The 19,229-nt window shown below is 39.9% G+C and overlaps 2 pseudogenes; both read left to right on the top strand.

Annotated features, from left to right (window-relative positions):
* The first annotated feature begins 1,596 nt into the window (after nucleotides 1–1,596).
* LOC140511618 (von Willebrand factor A domain-containing protein 5A pseudogene) lies at nucleotides 1,597–17,967 on the top strand (annotated as a pseudogene).
* On the top strand, nucleotides 3,408–17,967 carry LOC140511619 (von Willebrand factor A domain-containing protein 5A-like; annotated as a pseudogene).
* Nucleotides 17,968–19,229: the final 1,262 nt, after the last annotated feature.

A 19,229-nucleotide genomic window follows, 5' to 3' on the forward strand; every position in this document is an offset into this window, starting at 1 on the left:
CAGATGAAGGAAAATTTGAGGGAAGAAGCACTTGAGTTGGGCTTTAAAGGAGGAATAGAAATTCAACAGACCTAGAGGAGAGGGGAATGACATTCCAGGCATAGGAAAAGCCTGAATAAAGGGGCTGAAGCTGAACACCATGCAGATTTGAGGGGGATGTGCGTTGTCCAGTCTGAAATGAATATAGAGTTCACTGAGGGAGTACTATGAGAAGACTGGAAATATTGGGTGAGGTCAGACAGGCAAAGGAGTGGAAATTCTAATGAATATGGCTATTGAATGGATGCTGATAAATGCCTGAATTAAGGAGGTGGCAATGGAAAGAGAAAGGAGGGGATGGATATGGAATATATGAAGGTAGGAGAGAGGACTCAGTAACATCCTGAATATCTTAGGTGAAGAGAAAGGAAACGTCAAAGATAACTCCATGGTACTCAGAACAGAGTACTGTGCCCAGTCCTGGTACATAAAAATGAAAAAGAAACTCTAATCTGCAATATAATTATTTAAACATGTGTTGCATTTCCTTCATCCAAATAGACTGTAAGCTGTTTGAAGAAGGGATCTTAACTAGTTTAGCCTTGTTACTTCTCTCTATCAAAGCAGGACAGTGCTTTGCAGTTAATAAATTGTTCAGTTGAATTGGATTTAGATAATCCAATCCTTTTATTGTGACTGTAACATGGTAGGCAATCCCGGTTTTAATACTGTAGGGAGTTAGTACAGGACCCCAGCCATTAAGAATAAGAAGTGTTCTATAAGTCACTTATCCTTCCTTCTCCCTGGAATGTAAAATGCCATCCCATTCCTTTTCCCCTTGTAGGGCAAGGAGCTAGCAGTTACCCAGGGGAGATGGTGAGGAGAAAGACAAGAAGTACCTAGTATGTTCTCATGCTAAAGAATTACTTTTCTTGTAGAAATAATATTATAAACAATATTACATTGCAAATCTATCAAATTATGCCAGGACAACCACAAATATTGTGTTTAACCCATTATGTTGAACTATAAGAAGAACTTACCATTTCAGCTATATTATGGATAAATGAAAATTTAAATGGGCAGAGCTAAAAACCTGACTACCATTTGTAGGTCTCTATCTTCAAGGAATTTATAATCAAGTGGGATGGGGATATTACATTCTACAATAACTAGAATACAGGTAACAAAATGAGTTCTCCAGGAGAACCAGTCCCTAATTCATACCCCTCTACCAAGGAATGACTTCCAACATTACTACCAAGTGCCTGGTTCGGAGAGGCATTACCTTCTTTGACTTCATATATTCTAGCTTTCAATCCACATTTATAGCCTACAAAATTAGAATTGTAGAATATCAAATTTCATCTGATTTCTCTCAACAAATCTCTGGCTAAATAGAGAGGTAGTAGCAGAAACAAAGATGTTGGAAATGCCATTATCATAATTATCATCATCATCATCATAGCTAGCATTTGGTTATGTAAGGTTTGTGAAGTGTTTTACAATTATCTCATTTTATGTAAGTCATCTGAAACCATCATGTTTCTCTTTTAAAAAAATCATATCTCACTTTGCAGCAAAATTTGCAAGCAGTAAGTACTGAGTAGTTTCACTATGGAATTCCCTTGTAGTCTTTTCACCCCCTCCAAGCATCTAGTGCCTCTTAAGAGCATCTCAGTGGCTGTGTCTATCTGTGAGTTTGTGGCAGATGTGTCTGCAACCCTGGACTACAAGACTGAGGAAGCACATCCTGTGGAAGCATTCTTTGTGTTCTGCATGGATAAAGATTCTGCTGTTTATAGCTTCCAGGCTCTGGTGGATGTGAAGAGTATAGTTGCAGAAATACAAGAGAATCAGCAGGCCCAGGAGAATTATAAGAATGCCATCTCCCAAGGTCAGCAAGCCTTCCTTCTGGAGCAGGATAGCAGCTCTGGTGACATCTTCAGCTACAATCTAGGAAATCTGCCCCCTGACCAGAAGACTGTTGTCACTCTGAGCTATGTTTAGGAACTGTCCCTGGAGGCAGATGTGGCTGTTCAATTTGTCCTGTCAACCATATTGAATCTACACTATCTCCTGACAGAGTCAGCTGAGGCTGACGTCACCTTTCAAATCCCTTGGGTTCCTGACAAGGAGCTGTCCTACATATTTAGTGTCAGTGCCAATATCTACTCTCCCAATGGCATTAAAAAGATCCAGTCCAACTGTCCTCTGAGTCCTCTGCAGTACTTGGAAGATGACAAGATGGTTACCCAGGTTTCCTTGGCTTAAGGGCATCAGTTTGATCGAGATGTTGAGATTTTGGTTTACTGCAGGAAAGTGAACACACCCAGTGACTCTGTGGAACTGACCCAGGCTGATGCCAAACCAAGTTCCCAGATGGGAGATCCAGCTGTGATGGTGAATTTCTACCCTAGCATCCCCGAGTCTTGAGAAGAATGCACTGGTAAATATATCTTCCTCATGGACTGCTCAGGGAGTATGTCCTCTGAAATGAATGGCAAAGAAGGTGCCCAGTTGCGCATAGATAGTACCAAGGAAACTGATTCTACTGCTGAAGAGTTTGCCCCTTGGCTGTTTTTGGATTTGGATCATCCTTTGAGTCATTCTTTCCAGAGAGTGTGGAGTATACACAGCAGTCCTTGGAGAAAGCTAAGCAGAGAGTAAAAGCTCTAGAAGCTAACCTGGGAGGGACTGAAATCTTAGAGCCACTGAAGGACATTTATAGTAAGTCCTGCAGACCAGATCACCCTTGGCAGCTCTTTGTCTTCACAGATGGAGAAGTTTGTGATACATGAATGAACTTTGCTGAAGTTCAATGCCATAACTAGAATCATAGGTGTTTCTTTTTTGGAATTGGAGAAGGGGCTTCCACCAGCCTTATTAAAGACATTGATTGGGCAGCTGAGGGCACTGCAGAATTCATCACAGGCAGAGATAGAATGCAGCCCAAGTCCCTCTGGTCCCTAATGAGGGCCCTGCACTAGTTGTACAGGGTGTCTCCCTGATCTGGACTCTGTCCCCTGGGCTGGAGGCTACCTTGCTCTCTTCAGCTCCTACGTCATCTTCTGGGATCAGAGGTTAATTGTCTATGCCCAGCTGAAAGGGACAAAAGCATCTAAAGAGGCAGCAGGTGAGGTATGTCTTCACTACACACTCGAAGATGATGACTTCAGAAACACAGTACTATTCTCCCTGGATCCCAAAGCAGATGACAAATTTACCATTCACCACCTGGCTACCAAGTCCTTGATCCAGACCCTTGTTGGAAACTTACAGGATGCTGCCAAAGAGAAGAGTGTGGATGTTAGCCTTCAGTCAGAAGTTGTCTTTTCTCATGCTGCTCACATTGCCATCAATAAGAAGCTCACTCAGCCCATTTAGGGGCCTCTAACTTGGAGGGATAGTCCATTGGCTTTTATATCATGGTCTCAGGTTTGCAACATTGTGTAGGAAGTACAAGTGGTTCAGTATCTCCTCCTCCCTTTTTATGTTCATGTGTTGCATCTCCGATATCTAACACCTTAGGAGCATGTGATGATGAATGTGAACTTGATGACTGGAATGATAGCTGTCTTTGTGACTCAAATTCTTCCATAATGATATGTGCCAGAGACTCATCCCCTCCAGAGTCTCTACTTGTGCAGCTGATTTCCCTCCTCCAAAAGGCAGATGGTTCCTGGGAACTGGATGAAGCGCCAACCTCAGTTCTGGGTATGAATGTTCAGAGTGTGTTGGCTGCATTGCCTGACCAGGGTAAAGATGTCCCAAGATGGGCCACTATTTTGGCTGTGCTGTGGATGCATAGTTCTAGTTGGGATCAGAGAGAAGAATGGGAACTCCTGGAAAGAAAGGCTGTGGCATCGATCCAGGCTTGATCTGATTCCTCCATGAATGAATGCATCAAAGCTGCCAATGCTGTCCTGAAATCATCTGTGGATCCTGCTGTCTGTAAGAATAGAAATAGAAGTGTTTATCTTTGGCTGCTGCTTCTTATCCTCTATGCTGCTAAAACCTGTTGATGTGGCTTCCTTCCTGATTATACACAATCCCCATAGTGAATGGTCAATCAGATTCCATTTGGTTCAATTCCAGTGTTTATCAAGGGCCCTCCTATGTGTTGGGCATGTGGTAGGAGGTAATGCTATGAAGGCAAAGGAGATAGTCTTCTCACAAGCAATTTGCATTTTGCTGAGGAAAGCAGCAATTACACAAATTAGCAAATTTGAAAATATGTACAAAATAAATAAAAATAATTTTATGGAGGAAGGAGTCAAAGAAGGATGAAGAAAGAACACTTTCAGTTGCACAAACGCTTTTATACTAGATCATTCTTTGTGGTTACCAGAGCATCTGTCACTGCATAAAATCCAGGAAGTTCAGGGCTGAGGAAAGCAGATATTACTCTAGCCTTTTCTCTCCCCCACTTTAGACTATCTCAAGGCATATTAAAGAAAGAATGGTTTCCCGTTTTATAAATGAGTAAACAGAGGGAGGGAGGTGCCTACTTTGAAGAGTCTTTTTGTCCATGTGCGGTTAGGGATCTTACTTTTGAGAAGAGAGTTAAAATTTAGATGAAGGTAGAACATGCATCTACCATGACATATGTTACCGTGTAATAGAACTAGAATTATTTGTATTACATGACTTGAAAAAAATTCTTATAACACTTTATCTTGCACACTAACAAGATAAAGCTGGAAGCAGGTAAGAACCCCAAACAAAGGGAACTAGAGGAAGAAGGCAGACATTAGGTTTAACCTAACTCTGTGCCTAGGGGATGCACTTGGGAAGAGATATCTAAACTGCATCGGACCAGTCTGATTCTGTGTGACCTTTATGTCCTCTACTTGTACAAGCACTGGTGAGCTCTCCCTGCCACCTATGGCAGCTCTTGGAGACACAGAGACTAATCTGTGCTCATGGAGGTAGAATTCTATGACTATGGACTGTGGACCCTGAACTTTGATGCCCTGTTGTCTGTTCAGCAACAATAGTAGTAGAAATATCTAGGTTAGAAATAAACATCTCCCTCTCTCATGAGATGAAGGGAAAAGCCTTCTGTGCATGTTATAATCTTATGTCCTCACTTGCTTTGTTATGGATACTTAACCTTTTCAGAAACCTGGTATTTGCTGCAAATATTCTACTACCAAGAATAAAAGGACTTGCCTATTTAAAAAAAAAATCACATATCAAGTACTGGACCATATCCACAATGCATCATATTTGCAATCTATCCTTACATTTACAAAATCCCTGGAGAAAATCCTGGTTTCCCATAGTTATCTATGAAGATACCCTGAATGTCACAAACATTTTAAATGTAGGTCTTCAGATACAAAGATTACTGAATTCTCTTAAAAGTCTTCTTTAAAACTTAACACTTCAATAAAGAGGAACCCAGACCTTTTCCCATGATATAGGCTAATCTTCCTTGCCCCTTTTCACCTAAGAATTCCTATCCATCCCTTGAAGCAATACAATACAATAAATATTTATTGTCTACTATGTGCTAGGCATTCTGCTAAGTGCTAGGGATACAAATAAGAAAAAGACAAGTTTCTGTCCTTAAGGAGTTTACAATCTAGTGGGGTAAGATCACATACAAAAGAAAGCTAAAAAAGCAAGGGGAAGGGGAAAAGTGCAGCTCGTGGAAAATAATGAGTTGTCTGGGCAAACTCGGGTGCCAGCTCCTTCGTATCTTCCCATCTTTAATCACTTTCTCCCCAAGGACTTATCATAGCATTTTTTCTATGCCTGGATATGTGTATTTGGGTCTTGCCCCAATAGTGAAAATGAAAACTATATAAAGGCAGGGAGAGTGTCTTATGGAAACATAGTAAAGGCTTAGTAAATCATGAAATTTGAGAACTGGAAAAGACATCAGTAGTCATCTAATTCAACCCTCACCTAAAAGAAATTTTTGTTATAACACATTCAACAAGTGATACTCCCAGTTTTTCCCTAAAACCCTCAGGGAAAGGGAACCCACTGCTTCCTGAGAGCCCCCTCCACTTTGAGGTATCTTTAATTGTTAAGAAGGTTTTCCTTACCAAGTCTAAATTTGCTTCTTTGCAACTTCTGCTTCTTTCTCCTATTTCTTGCACTCTAGGATTAAAAACAACAGCAAAAACCCATGAACCCTCTTCCACATGATAGCCTTTCACGTACTTACAGGTAGTTGCAATATATCCTCTGAGTACTCTCATTCATAGGTTTGGTACCCAGAAGGTGGTTATTACTCCCAAGTTCTTGGTATCCAATAGTTCATGTGCCTTCACTGGTGCTCTTGCCTTTAATAGTCAGCCAGTAGACATAAAGCAAGGACATTTTACTTAGATGGGATAGTAAGAGTACTAAATATAAAACATTCCCTCCCTCCCACAATAAATCCAGGATGTAAGCACATGCTCCTATAATAAATATAGACAGTGTCTGTGGGAAGAATGGCATATACTTTGAAAAAATGGAAGTAAGGCACACATGTAGGAAACAAATGTGGCCAAGTCAACTCACACTTCCAGTACTAGGAGACCCAATATAATTTCTCTTAACATGAAATCCTCCTCACATCCCCAGTGTGGTTTGCCATGAATTGTTTGTCCTCCCTTGAGTTCACAGTTGACTATCTTCCTCTTGTCAGGAGTCATATTCCTTGGAGCTGCTCCCATCCTCAAATGACTACCTCTCCCTATTCATCTAGCTGGCTGTCCAGAGAGATTATGTTTCTTCTTCTTCTACTTTGTCTATAACTCTCTCTTCCTGACAAACTCTTGAATTACTATATAGAATGTCTCTTACTGGGCAAATAGCTCTACTGCTAAATGTCTTTGCCATTAAAGGGTGGAGAATATCCTCTTAATCCCCCAGCTGGCTTAGACAAAAGGGGTCTTCTCCCTATAAGTGTTCCTGTCTTAAAACTCATTTAGTGAGCTTTAGTCTTTTCGGGGACCATCAGGGACATGACAAATTATTACCTGGCTAATATCCTTTCTAATTCAATGAAAGACAAATGTTCAGACTTCATAAAAAGATAGCTGCACGTTCGTTAAATACCACTTAAACATCTTATCATCTGCCCTTTTCTTTAGTTACATGGAGGAGGGGGGTAAAGGGGAGAAGACGGGAGGAATCAGCTAGTCAAAAACCAACTCCTCGTCCCCTAGCACCTGTTTTGTTGCTGTTATCCAATGATTCCAGTGGTTTCTACCTCTTCGAGATCCCATTTGGGGTTTTCTTGGCAAAGATACTGGAGTGCCATTTTCATCTCCAGCTCGTTTTATGGATGGGGAACTGAAGCAGAGTTAAGTGACTTGTCTGGGGTCAAACAGCTAGTTAGCATCTGAGGCCAGATTTGAACTCAAGAATATAAGTCTTACTGACTCCAGGCCCAGCATTCTATCCACTGTGATACCTAGCTGGTGCACATAAATGCTTTTATTTCCTACCTCCAGCCTTCCCTTCTCCAGGCTAACCATCCCACATTCCTTCAACTAATTCTCACATGGAATAAACTTGAGGTCTTTCACCATCCTGGTTCCCTCTTCAGGGTACTCTTACTTATAAGCTTCTTTTCTAAAATATAATACCTAAAACTGATCCCTATATCCCAGATGTGACTTTATCAGAGTAGGATACAGTAGAACTATCTCCTCCTTATTTTTATTCTTAATGAATTCCAAGACAGTAGCTACCATATCACACTATTGACTCATACTGAGCTTAAATTCTCAGATTTTTGTCAGGTTTATGGCTATCTAACAATGTCTTTCTTATTTGATGCTTAATAAGTTAACTTCTTGGATCCAGGGATAAGCCTTTATGTTTATCCCTGTTAGATTTTATTTTATGCAATTCACCTTGATATTCTAGTCAGTAAAGATCTTTTTTAGATTCTGACTCTGCCATTCAGTATAGTAGCCATCAATCCTTCTTACTTATTTGCTGTTGTCATCATAAATAATAGATATTAAATTCAAAGAGGCAAAAGGAAAAATGACCAGATTTTTTTAAGGGCAGAGAAATTGCATTATTTTATACTTTTTATAACTTGGTTGTCCTTTAAGTTGCATCAAAATAGGTAAGACAACTTCATGGGATTTTCCACAGTGTCATGCTTACCTAGCCACATGATAGATTTTAAAAAAATATATACTGTACTTTTCCTTTATGTTCTGAAGGGCACAATCAATGTTAAGTATAAGGGGGATTAATCATAGTTCTTCCCTGACTGATTTTATGAATCCTCCATTTGCACTTTGGGCAGTTCAAGACCTTGGGATACATATGCTACTAAATATGGGGGAGAGAAAACTTACCTTCTAACCCCTCGTAGAATTTAGCCTGGTGTTAGTAGGTTCCTAAGCCACCAAGAATATCATTATTTGTACTTCAAGTATGGCACAAGAAGAGTTTAAGTAGTTCTACCTTCTTTCTGCCATTGTTATTGACCATTATTATTGATTATCAGTGGTCCTAGACAGTCCTTCATTTTCCTCTGTCTCCCAGTATAGCTTGAGAAGCCATTTTGCTTGTGGTTAGCAGTTCATCACCAGGCTCAACTCAAAGTCTTTTTCATTCTCATTTCTGCATCTTGAAAGGGTCTGGGCTTCTATGAATGTCCCAGATTAGACAGAACTTAAGGGTGACTTTTTGGGAGTCCCCTACCCACTATCTGCAACCCCAAGATCCTCTAAGTCGGGGTGGGAACCTGCAGGCTCAAGGCCACTTTTGGCTCTCTAGGTCCTCAAATGTGATCCTTTGACTGAATCTAAACTTCACAGAACAAATTGAATTTATTCTTTATTCTATGAATAGAGAGCTACATGTGACCTTGAGGCTGCAGGTTCCTCACCCCTACATAAACATGAACTTTAGGCACTTTTCCATTGGCACAAAGGTGGAAAGTGCTTAAGGCTGTGCGAATTCTGCTTCACAACCTAGAAGAGCTTTGTAGGGAAGATGAGGCTATCCAACTATTGCACCCAGACTTTCTGGCCAGAGAGGCAATAATATATAATGGAAGAGCACCAAACTTGAAGTCAGGAGAGACTTGAGTTTCAGTCTCAGCTCTGAAATTAATTGAATAGCCTTGGTCAAATCAGTTTCCTCATCTATAAAATGAGTATAACAATGTTTTCAATATATACCTCACAAAGTTGTAAGGAACGCACATTTATAAACTTCAAAGAATCATATAAATATGTCCTTATTAATATGATTCTGACCTTAAGTAGTAATAGCACATAGGTTCCAGCTTAGATGTCCAACATGGGAGCTCAAGTTCCTCCTGTTTTCCTTTGCCTTATGCTCCCTTTTCTGTTTCCACTGTTCAGCCAGAAATCCCTCGCTGATGCTGTACCAGAAATAAGATTCCCATTTCTTACTGACACACCCTCATTTAATCTGTCTCTCCATACTGTATGTCAATGTCTTGTCACTGAGATGCTTGCCCACAAGAATATATGTGGGAATAGGTAAGCAACAATACCAGGAAATAATGATCATTCTCTCATTTTGTTCTTCATAATTGCAGAGCACTGAAATGACGTCGTGATGTTGGGGGTCAATGTGCAGTATGTCTGACTGTGGCAGATCAAGCCAATATGAACTCAGAAGCCTCCACTAGAGACTGAGCACAAATAGTCCATATGAGTATTTGGGAAGGAGATGTCTCTAAATTTGTTTCCTTTGCAATTCTAGTTCAAATCTAGCTAGTGCAGTTCTGCTTTGCTCATAGAACATAGCAACTTCTTTGATGCAGACACACCATGTGAGGCAGTCTTGTGCCAGTGTTTCCCATGCCTCACAACTGATACCAAAGTTCTTCAGAGAGACCCTAAGAGTGTCTTTGTATTGCCTTTTTGACCTCTCTGTGAGCACTTGAATTATTTCTCCATAAAATAGTGTTTTAGGCAAAGATACATTTGGCATTCGAATAGCGTGACCGTCCATCAGAGTTGTGCTCTGCAGCAGGGTTTGAATGCTTGGCAGTTGAGCTCCAGACAGGACCTCAGTGCCTGGTACCTTATCTTGCCAAGTGGTCTTCAGAATCTTCCTAAGACAATTCAAATGGAAGCAACTTAATTTTCTGGCATAGTACTGGTAGACTGACTGGATTTCATAGGCATACAACAATGAGGCCAGCACAACAGCTCTGTAGACCTTCAGTTTGGTAGGCAGCCCTAATACCTCTTTTCTCCTACACTTTCAGAGCCTCCAAACCCTGAGCTAGCTATGTTGATGCATGCATCAACCTCATCATCTATGTATATATTACTGGAAAATATACTCCCAAAGTAGGTGAACTTATCCACAGCATTCAAAATTTCTCCATTTGCTGTAACCAATGTATCCAAGTATGAATGGTGTGGGACTGGCTAAGTGGTGCCTGAAAGATACCAGCACTAAGTTCTATAGTTACCCCTTGACTTTTATCTGTGGCAGCAGATAAAGGAAGGTTCCCCTGGTTCCAGAAAGGGAAGAAGGTCTACAAAAATTTAGGATAGTAGCAAGAAAAATCTGGGCCTAAAACTGAATCTGAAGTCCCTGGCTGCTTCTTCAGCTTTGTGTTTCTTTCCCTAAGCATAGAGGACTGAACAGCTATCCTGAGATGGACCTTTCTAGTTCTAGAAGTTACCTTTCCAACTCACTGAATGATCCATTGTATCACAAGCAACTTTCCATAGTGAGCTACTTTTGAGTATAGCAAAAAATTATTTTGTATGTTTTCTCCAGTGTTAGGTCACTCCTGATAATAAGTTAGGTTATTAGGGTGATGTATGGATTTTCCAAGCCATTGCATAACATGTATATTGTGTTGCTGAGATGATAACTAATACCAACCTATTATGTATGTGGTAGGAGCAATATCCTTGACACCTAAGCTAGTTTTTCCATGAAAAGACAATGAAGCCATCCTTGAGACTTGATTAATTCAAAGGACTAAGGCCCAAACCACTGACTAGCTTCCTGGTCACCTGAGGCATAAAAAGCCCTGCTCATGGAGGACACTACTGGGGCAAACATGGAGATGCAGGTAGCTGAAGCTAAGTGAATTAATGCCATATCTTTGCTGTATCACTTTTCTATGCTGTTGTTAAGTAAACTTTTTTGTTAATTGTTATACAGTCTAGACCTCTCTCTCTCTCTCTCTCTCTCTCTCTCTCTCTCTCTCTCTCTCTCTCTGTTTCTCTCTCTCTGTATCTCTCCTCCAAGCCTGAACCCCCAGACTAGCCTAGACCAGGTCTGGACCAGAAAAATAGTTCATGAACCATTTGAGGCACTGGGGGTAAAAAAACAGAAATGAAACAGCCCCTTTTCTCAAGGAGCTTGCATTCAACTGGTAGAAATAACATGCATGTAAAAAAGTATATACAAGATCCATAGAAAGTTGAAACAAGATAACCTTGGATGGTATAGTCCTAGCAACTGAAGGGACCAGGAGAGGCCTCCTGAACAAGGTGGTACTTGATCTTATTCTTAAAGGAAACCAGCGACTCTTAACAGAGAGAGGTAAAAAGAGAGAGTATTCCAGGTATGGGGACATCCAGTGCAAAGACAAGGAGATGGGAGATGAAGCATCTTGTGTGAGAAGCAGCAATTAGGGCAGAATGTCTAGACCACAGAGTGTGTAGAGAAGAGTGATGTACAAGGAAACTGGAGAGGTAAAAGACCAGGTAAAGATTCCAAAAAGAGCTTATATTTTATCCTAGAGGTAGTAGGGAGCCATTGCAGTTTATTAAGAATGGAGGGTGATTTAGTCAGAATTTGCTGTAGGAAAATCATATTGGGAGTTATGTGGATGATGGGGTGGAGTGGGGAGAGACTAGAAACAGGGAGACCAATTGGAATATTATTGCAGTAATCTGGGTTAAAGATTATTAGGACTTGAACTATAGTGGTAGTTCTTAAATGGCAAGAAGGAGGCATCTCAGAGATACTGTGGGGAAAAACAAACTACAAGATTTAACTATTAACTTGATACATTGGATCAGTGAGAGTAAGAAGTTGAGGATGACCCTGGCTTTTTGAAGTTGGGTTACTGGAAGGATGGTGGTACTCTTGATAGTGAGAAGGAACTTTAGAAAAGGATTGAGTCTGGGGAGATGGATAATGAATTCTCTTTTGTCTACGTCAAACTTTGAATGACTTGTAATCAGAATCTCTAGTTCTAAATATCTAATAATCGGTGATATAGGACTAGAGGTTAGGAAAAGGCTTAAGTCTGGATATGTAAATTTGGACATCATCTGGAGAGATAATAATTGAATTTATGGGAGTTGATAAGATCAACAAATGAGAGAGTACAGTGATAAAAGGGCCAAGACAGAGCCTTGGAATCCATCCATAGTTAGTAGGCATAACATGGATCATTAACCAGCAAAGGAAACTGAGAAGGAGCAATCAGACAGGCAGACAGAGAGAGCCAAGGGAGAGGAGTGTCATAGAAGCTCAGAGGAGAAAGTATACAGGAGGAGAGCACTTGCCAGCAATGTCACATGCTTTGGAGAGGTCAAGAAGTGTGTGGACTGAAAAAAAGATATGGAAAATAGGAGATACTGGTAACTTTTTAGAGAAGTTTCAGTTGAAAGCTAAACTAACACCATCAGAGAGTGAAAAGTATTGAGGAAAATATTGCCATTTTTTGATAGCTGTACAATCTCATTGATATGGACAATTCTTCCCGTGGTTCAAATTTCAACCCATCTGAATATATGTTCATTCTGTGTTCCTGTCCTGCCAGATGACTTCCAAAGGAGTTACACATGGTATGCAGCTACAGGCTTCTCTCCAAGTATCTCAGTATTATGCAGGTGCTAATGCAGCATTCAGAACATTCATCAGTTATCTCTCATTTCATTTACATGCACAGTTTACCTATCCTTCTGATCATAAATCAGTTTGATAATATCACTCATAGTTAATGCTTGTGCATGACTCTCATTTGGCAATATGCTTTGGTTTACTCAGGCCCAAGTCTTATCTTTTCATTGCCTTTTGGGGGTCCACAATTTTGATTTTCTGTAGACTGTGTTATTTAATGATTCTTGATCACATCACTAGAAGAATGTTGATGTTAAAAATTTGAGGTCACTATAAGCACAGTACAATTTTTTAAATGCAATCTAGCCCATTCTCTTCTTTCTGTTTGATTCTGGGCCCAGTTATTGGCCATATGCATTGTCTGTCAAAAAATATGAATTGACAGACTAGTTCTTTCAAATCTCCTCCAATTACACATAGGGACAATAGGCTTTAATGTTTGCAATTAGTTTTTCTTGAGTGGATAGGTAGACTAGAATCTTGTCTTTTAAGGAGCTCTGCAGTATTCTAGCAATCAATGTGTGCTTGTCCTTCATTGCCAAAGAAGACCATGCCATCAGAGAAATGATGACATGACTTGTGCTTGACTTTGCTTTTGAGTGAGGGAGGGTTGTGCAGGTCACTAGCCTCACTTCTCCTCCAGAGCCATCCGAATTTAGTAACCAGATATTCATCAGGATGACTGGAGATGACCCAGGATGAGGCAATTGGGGTTAAGTGACTTGCCCAAGGTCACACAGCTAGTGAGTGTCAAGTATCTGAGGTGAGATTTGAACTCAGGTCCTCCTGACTCCTGCACTGGTGCTCTATCCACTGCGCCAACTAGCTGCCCCAACAATCAATGTAATGTCATCCACCAACAGGAGCATTTCATCATTGTGTTAGAAATCCTTTCTGACTAGGGAAAACACTTTTTCAAGAATATGACTTATTCCTTGCTTGATATTAATAATGAAAAACAGTCAAAGTTACTTCTATTTCCATTTTTCAAGGAATCTTGTTTAATGATTTTAACACGTGCATGGGAAACACCATTTTAGAGGAGAACAGTATTTTGCTCTACTGAATCAAAATTTTTTATAGTCAATAAGCAGTATACACTGTGGGATCTTGGTTTTTTTTGCACCTTTCAGTCATTTGTATGACTATAAAGATGTGATTTGTTATAGAATATCATTTAGGAATGTCTGTTTTTATCAAGGTTACATCCTATATGTGATTCCATTATACTCATAAAAGTTTTGTAGAAATGGGAAAGAAGACGTATGAGTGAATCATTATTAATATTTCTTAATTGCTTTATTTTTGGCATCTTGGTGTTGCTAAAGTAGATAGAGTATTGGGCTTGGTCCAGGAAGACTTGAGTTCAAATCGAGCCTCAGATACTTACTAGCTGTGAGATCCTGGGTAAATCAATTAACCTCTGTTTGCCTCAGTTTCTTTAATTGTAAAGTGGAGATAATAACAGCATCGACTTCATAGGATTATTGTGAGGATTACTTGTAAAGCACATAGCACAGTGCAGGTCCATAGTTGGCACTAAGTGCTTGTTCTCCCTCTCCCAAATAGCACTGTGATATTTTTCCAAAGTATTCTATGTTTTTCTTTCAACTATCTTGAAGGTTAACTAACACTCTCAAAATCATCAGTTGAAGCACATATCTCCAAAGTATATACTTGGTCTGGTCTAACTACTCTTCCCATCTTGTTTTCTTTAATGCAGTTTCTGCTTCCTTATGTAGCACATTTGAGAACTGTGATGCTAAAAATAAGCACAAGGACCTTGGGAGTAGCAGCACCCACCCTGCCCCCTATCCCAGACCGCCAGTTCTGCTTCTAGCCCAGCCCTCATGGTCATTCTCCAGGGAGCAACTCCTGAGGAGAAGGGGCCAACTGGCAAACACCTGTCACCCACAAAGCAAGCAGGCCAACCTGGCTGTAGCATCAAGGTACCCTGAGGGAAAGAGAAGAGGTACCATATCCCCTCTGACCCCAACACAGCCCCCAGGACCCTGAACCCAAAGCCTTGGAAAAAGCAGTGGTTATAGCCCAGCCCCTGTGAAGATGACGCAGCCTGGTGACTCCTTCTACAGGTATGGCAGTCACAACAACTAAAAACCCAGAAAAGAAAGTTCTTGCCACCAAAGTCCTCAGCAGCATCAAATGGTTAAACATCAGAATTTGATATGATTTTGTCCATGGAATGGCATTAAAGAAGAGGCATTAGCATCTGCTCTTCTGCTATACCTTAAGGACTGTGAGTCCTTTCTATCTGACTTCCCTTCTTCTGTGTTGTCTTCTCCTTCTAGAAGGTTAGCGCCTTGAGAGCAGGACAGTCTGACTTGTCACTACTCCTGGCACTTCGCCCACTGCTTTGTACTTTGCTAAGTAAGCCCTTACTAAATGTCTTCTCATTCATTTGTTCATCAGAGCACAAATTAATTACATCACTGTCGCTGATGGAGAAAGCCATTTGTAATCAAAATTTGACAGATCATTTCCATTTTTCATCTGTCTGTTGTCCTCTTTCCAGTTTTCTTCTTAAATGTGCTTGGGGTAGTAGAGCTTCATCAGGTCTCTTAGCAAGCTCATCCTTAAATGTCCTTGTGATAATAAAGCTTAACTGGGTCTCTTAATAAGCTTTCTGCAAACTTGCTTTCCCCTCTGCTATCCTCTCTGTTTTTAAAGCAATAGTGCCCATTATCTTCCCCTCCCACTATCCTCCTCTGTAAGGTTTTACAAGCAAGCTTGCAATCTAAATAAGTCCTGCCTTTGGCTGCCACAACTCTCCAACTGGCAAGGACAACGAGGTTTTGCTGGCTGAAGTACTTTCTATACTCTTGTAGCCTCATTGTGAAGAATGATTTACATGAGCAAAACTTCCTTGTAAAGAGCTCTTCCTAGCTTACTTAAATAGGTCAGATTGGAGCTGTTTTAAGTGCAAGATGCATCTTCTTACTTCTATTCTCACTTTTATCTTGGTATTAATTTTGATCTCTGTTCCAACAAGTTAAAAAACAGATTTAGACAACTGTTTCTGAAATAACTCCCACATTGGTGATTATTTCCCACCTACCATAATATAGTAAATTTGATTTTCTTTAATATTATTCACAATAACCAATGTAAAGGCAGTATTCATGATATAAAGGTAGGAAGCTTCAAGGTAGTCTAAAAACCTTTGACTTCTTCATATTTTAAACGTCAGTCATGTTGTCCAATATATTTTTCATGTTCCCCTATATCCACCTTTGCTTTTGCCCTGTAAAACCTGGGAGCCATCCTTCCATTTAGTTGCAACTTCCTTATCTAACAATACCAATCACTCCTGGGTCTTGGGGAGCCAGGGTGCTCACCTTTTCCCTAATCATGAAGGGGCCCTTCTCAGTTCTAAACCTATGTTGTTAGACTGGATTCCAAACCCGGAGAAACTTGTCTTCAAAAGACACTAGTCAAGCTCTTTCGTCTTATTATTTCTTGCTCTTTACACCCCCATCCTGAAACCCTAGGGGAAATTACCTAAAGCTTAGGTTGGGCAAGTATCCAAGGTCTCCCCCAAAATAAGCAGCAGTTTGTACTCAATACACAATGTAGATCAGGTAGAGGACAGCGATTTTATATCCTTTTCACAAAAGAAATGCTTAACACATTTGAGACCTACAGGCACACACTCACAGAAGAAACAAAGTAGTAGCAGGAGATAATTGCTCTGAAAGGCTGAGACTTAAGCATCAGAATGTGGAGGAATCTGCAGAACTACTGAATAGGCATTTGACACTTTCCTCTGCCTCTATACCATCCAAACCGCTTCCTCCAGGTTTTTGTCCTTCAGAAAGCCAGGTCATTGATTAGACTCATCCTCCTCAGGGTCACCATCTTTGATGCAGAGACTACTCCTTCCAGTCAGTGAAAATATCAATATGACTCCATTCCTCCAGTAGTACACTGACACTTGTTGGACAAGATCATACAATTATAGTAAGAATAGTTAAATTAACATATAAAGATACTCTAAAAACTGATGTACTTCATGTCTTCTTCCTCTTTTTCTGACACTGTCACAATCATTGCAGTAACAAAAGCTAATGCACAGTACTGAGGACCATTTTGTATTTCTCATCATTTCATGGTTTGCCGTGGTGAAAGACCTTGTGCCTGATCTACTGAGGATGAGCTTTTACATATTTATTTAAGCTAGTCTTTGGAAAGTAGACCAAATCTGTTACCAGTACTTTGCACAAAGTCTTGCTGGCCTAGTTAAAAATGAAATAAAAATAAAAAACCTCCCAGAGAGCATTCCAATAACATAATATAGTAAGGGTGACCCAATGGATAAGTACCAGCCCTGGAGTCAGGAGAACCTGTGTTCAAATTCAGCCTCACACAGTTACTAGCTGTGTGACCCTGGGCAAGTCACTTAACCTTGATTGCTTCCAAAAGCTCAAAGCAAAACCAATAACATATCATTTAAGAACCCAAAATCACTTCCAAACTAAGATCATAGGATCATATATCTAGAGGTGAAAAGGACCTGAGTGGTAATCTAGTGCAACGCCCTCACTTCATGGCTGATAAACCACTGGAGAAGAACTCTGGAGAATCGAGAAAAATTGAACCCTCAAATTACCTTATGGTAAAGAACTTGCTGTACTCATGGTTTGCTTTTCTTTTTCACTTTTGTTTGGTTATTTTGGAAAATGTTCAAAAGAAGAGATATGAGAGGATAAAGTGTATTAATCCAGGACAGTAAAGAAAAAATTGATAGTATGGAAGTGAAGATATAAGCAGGAAAAGTAAAAAAAAAATTAAAAATAGGAAATGTAGGAAAAGAATATATTTCTACCCCAATTTCTAAATAATCTTCACAAGTTGAGCTGTTTCCCTTAATACCCAACTAAGGACACGAAGTGATTTGACACTGAGAATATGATCAAGAAGTTTTGTTTTGTTTTGTTTTAAATTTCATCAAGGGGAAAGAGAGTTAGACTGGAAATAGCAGACCTTGAGTGACCATTTCCTTATATGACTTTTTCAGATTTCTCATATGTGATATTAAGAAAATATTAATTGTCAACTGACTTCACAAAATGTACTAGCATACAATATTATGTTCTGAAGTTCCTGGAAGAGCAAGATAAATAAACTGTTATTCCTTTTCTTGGTCTGTTCTTCTACCCCTCTTGCTATTCCAAGTAATAGACTACAGCAATGGGAGAGCTGAAAGAGCAGTAATCCATTCAGAACCTACATTGTTGCTGGGCAACTTCAGAATTCAATGGCTAACGTGGCCAGAGCAGCCAGCTTGACTTTTTCGTTTTTTGGTATTCAAATAGACAGCTCACATGATCTTTGAGAGGTTCGTTGAGGTAGCAGTACATGCATCATTGCAGGCATGGATTGTTCATTCTGCTGATGTGTGAGTACAAAGCAAACAACCTGGGAAAGAGTTCTGCACAAGGGGATGCTTCCTCAGAAAATAAATTATGCACTTGAAAACCTGCTTGCTGTTACTGCAGCAAATGCTGCTGCTGCCACCGCTATAGCCGAGAAACTACAACAGGAAGTTGAAACTGTTTCCAGCCTGTTTGTTGAGATGCCAACGATTCCAATTTGCTGCTTCTTCAGGGCAATGACTCATTCTTCCATGACACCACCTGTAAACTATGAATCTGTGAGCTGACTCGTGACATTTCAAGTATGTCACATGTGAAGTTAGCTAATCGTGCTCATTAGTCTCAAACAATAGCCACATCACCAATCCAAGCTTGTGTGGCTTAGTAGAAAGAGAACTCTGTTTGGAGTTAGAAGGTTCATATCTGGGCTTGGCTATGCATACAATGCATATGACCTTAGAAAAGTCACTTAATCTCTCTCAACCTGTTTCTTCATCAGGAAAATTATCTTCTAAGGTCTATTTCAGCTTTTAATTCTGTGATTCATGATGAAAATATTCCCAAAGACAAATACCATTCAAATTAGACTACATGCTTTGTCATCCAAATATTTTTTTTCTACTTTGGACTGCCTGGTTTTGAGAAGATTTAGGAGTGATGTAATGTGGAGGCACATATACAATGTGTAATTGGTATGTAATTTGATGTAATTTGTAAAAATGGACACACTGATTTTAGAACACAGGACTAGAGTATTCTAAGATCTTCCAAGATTGATTGATACATAACTACCTATCTGTGAACCCTGTTCATTTCTGCCAAAGAGAAATTAATAGAATCTTTTCCCCAAGTCTATTCAATAGTCAGTGCTCAGCACAGACTTTATGTTTTGATTCACTGAAGAAATTTCATATACTCTAGGTAAAGGGGTAGACTGAGTTATTGTAAGTCAGATCCTGCTATAATGAAGATCAGTGCATCCAGACAAAATTTCTAAGCCAATAGTTTATTTATTTCTACAGTATA

This window comes from Notamacropus eugenii, chromosome 6, assembly GCF_028372415.1.
Source record: "Notamacropus eugenii isolate mMacEug1 chromosome 6, mMacEug1.pri_v2, whole genome shotgun sequence".
Classification (NCBI taxonomy): domain Eukaryota; kingdom Metazoa; phylum Chordata; class Mammalia; order Diprotodontia; family Macropodidae; genus Notamacropus; species Notamacropus eugenii.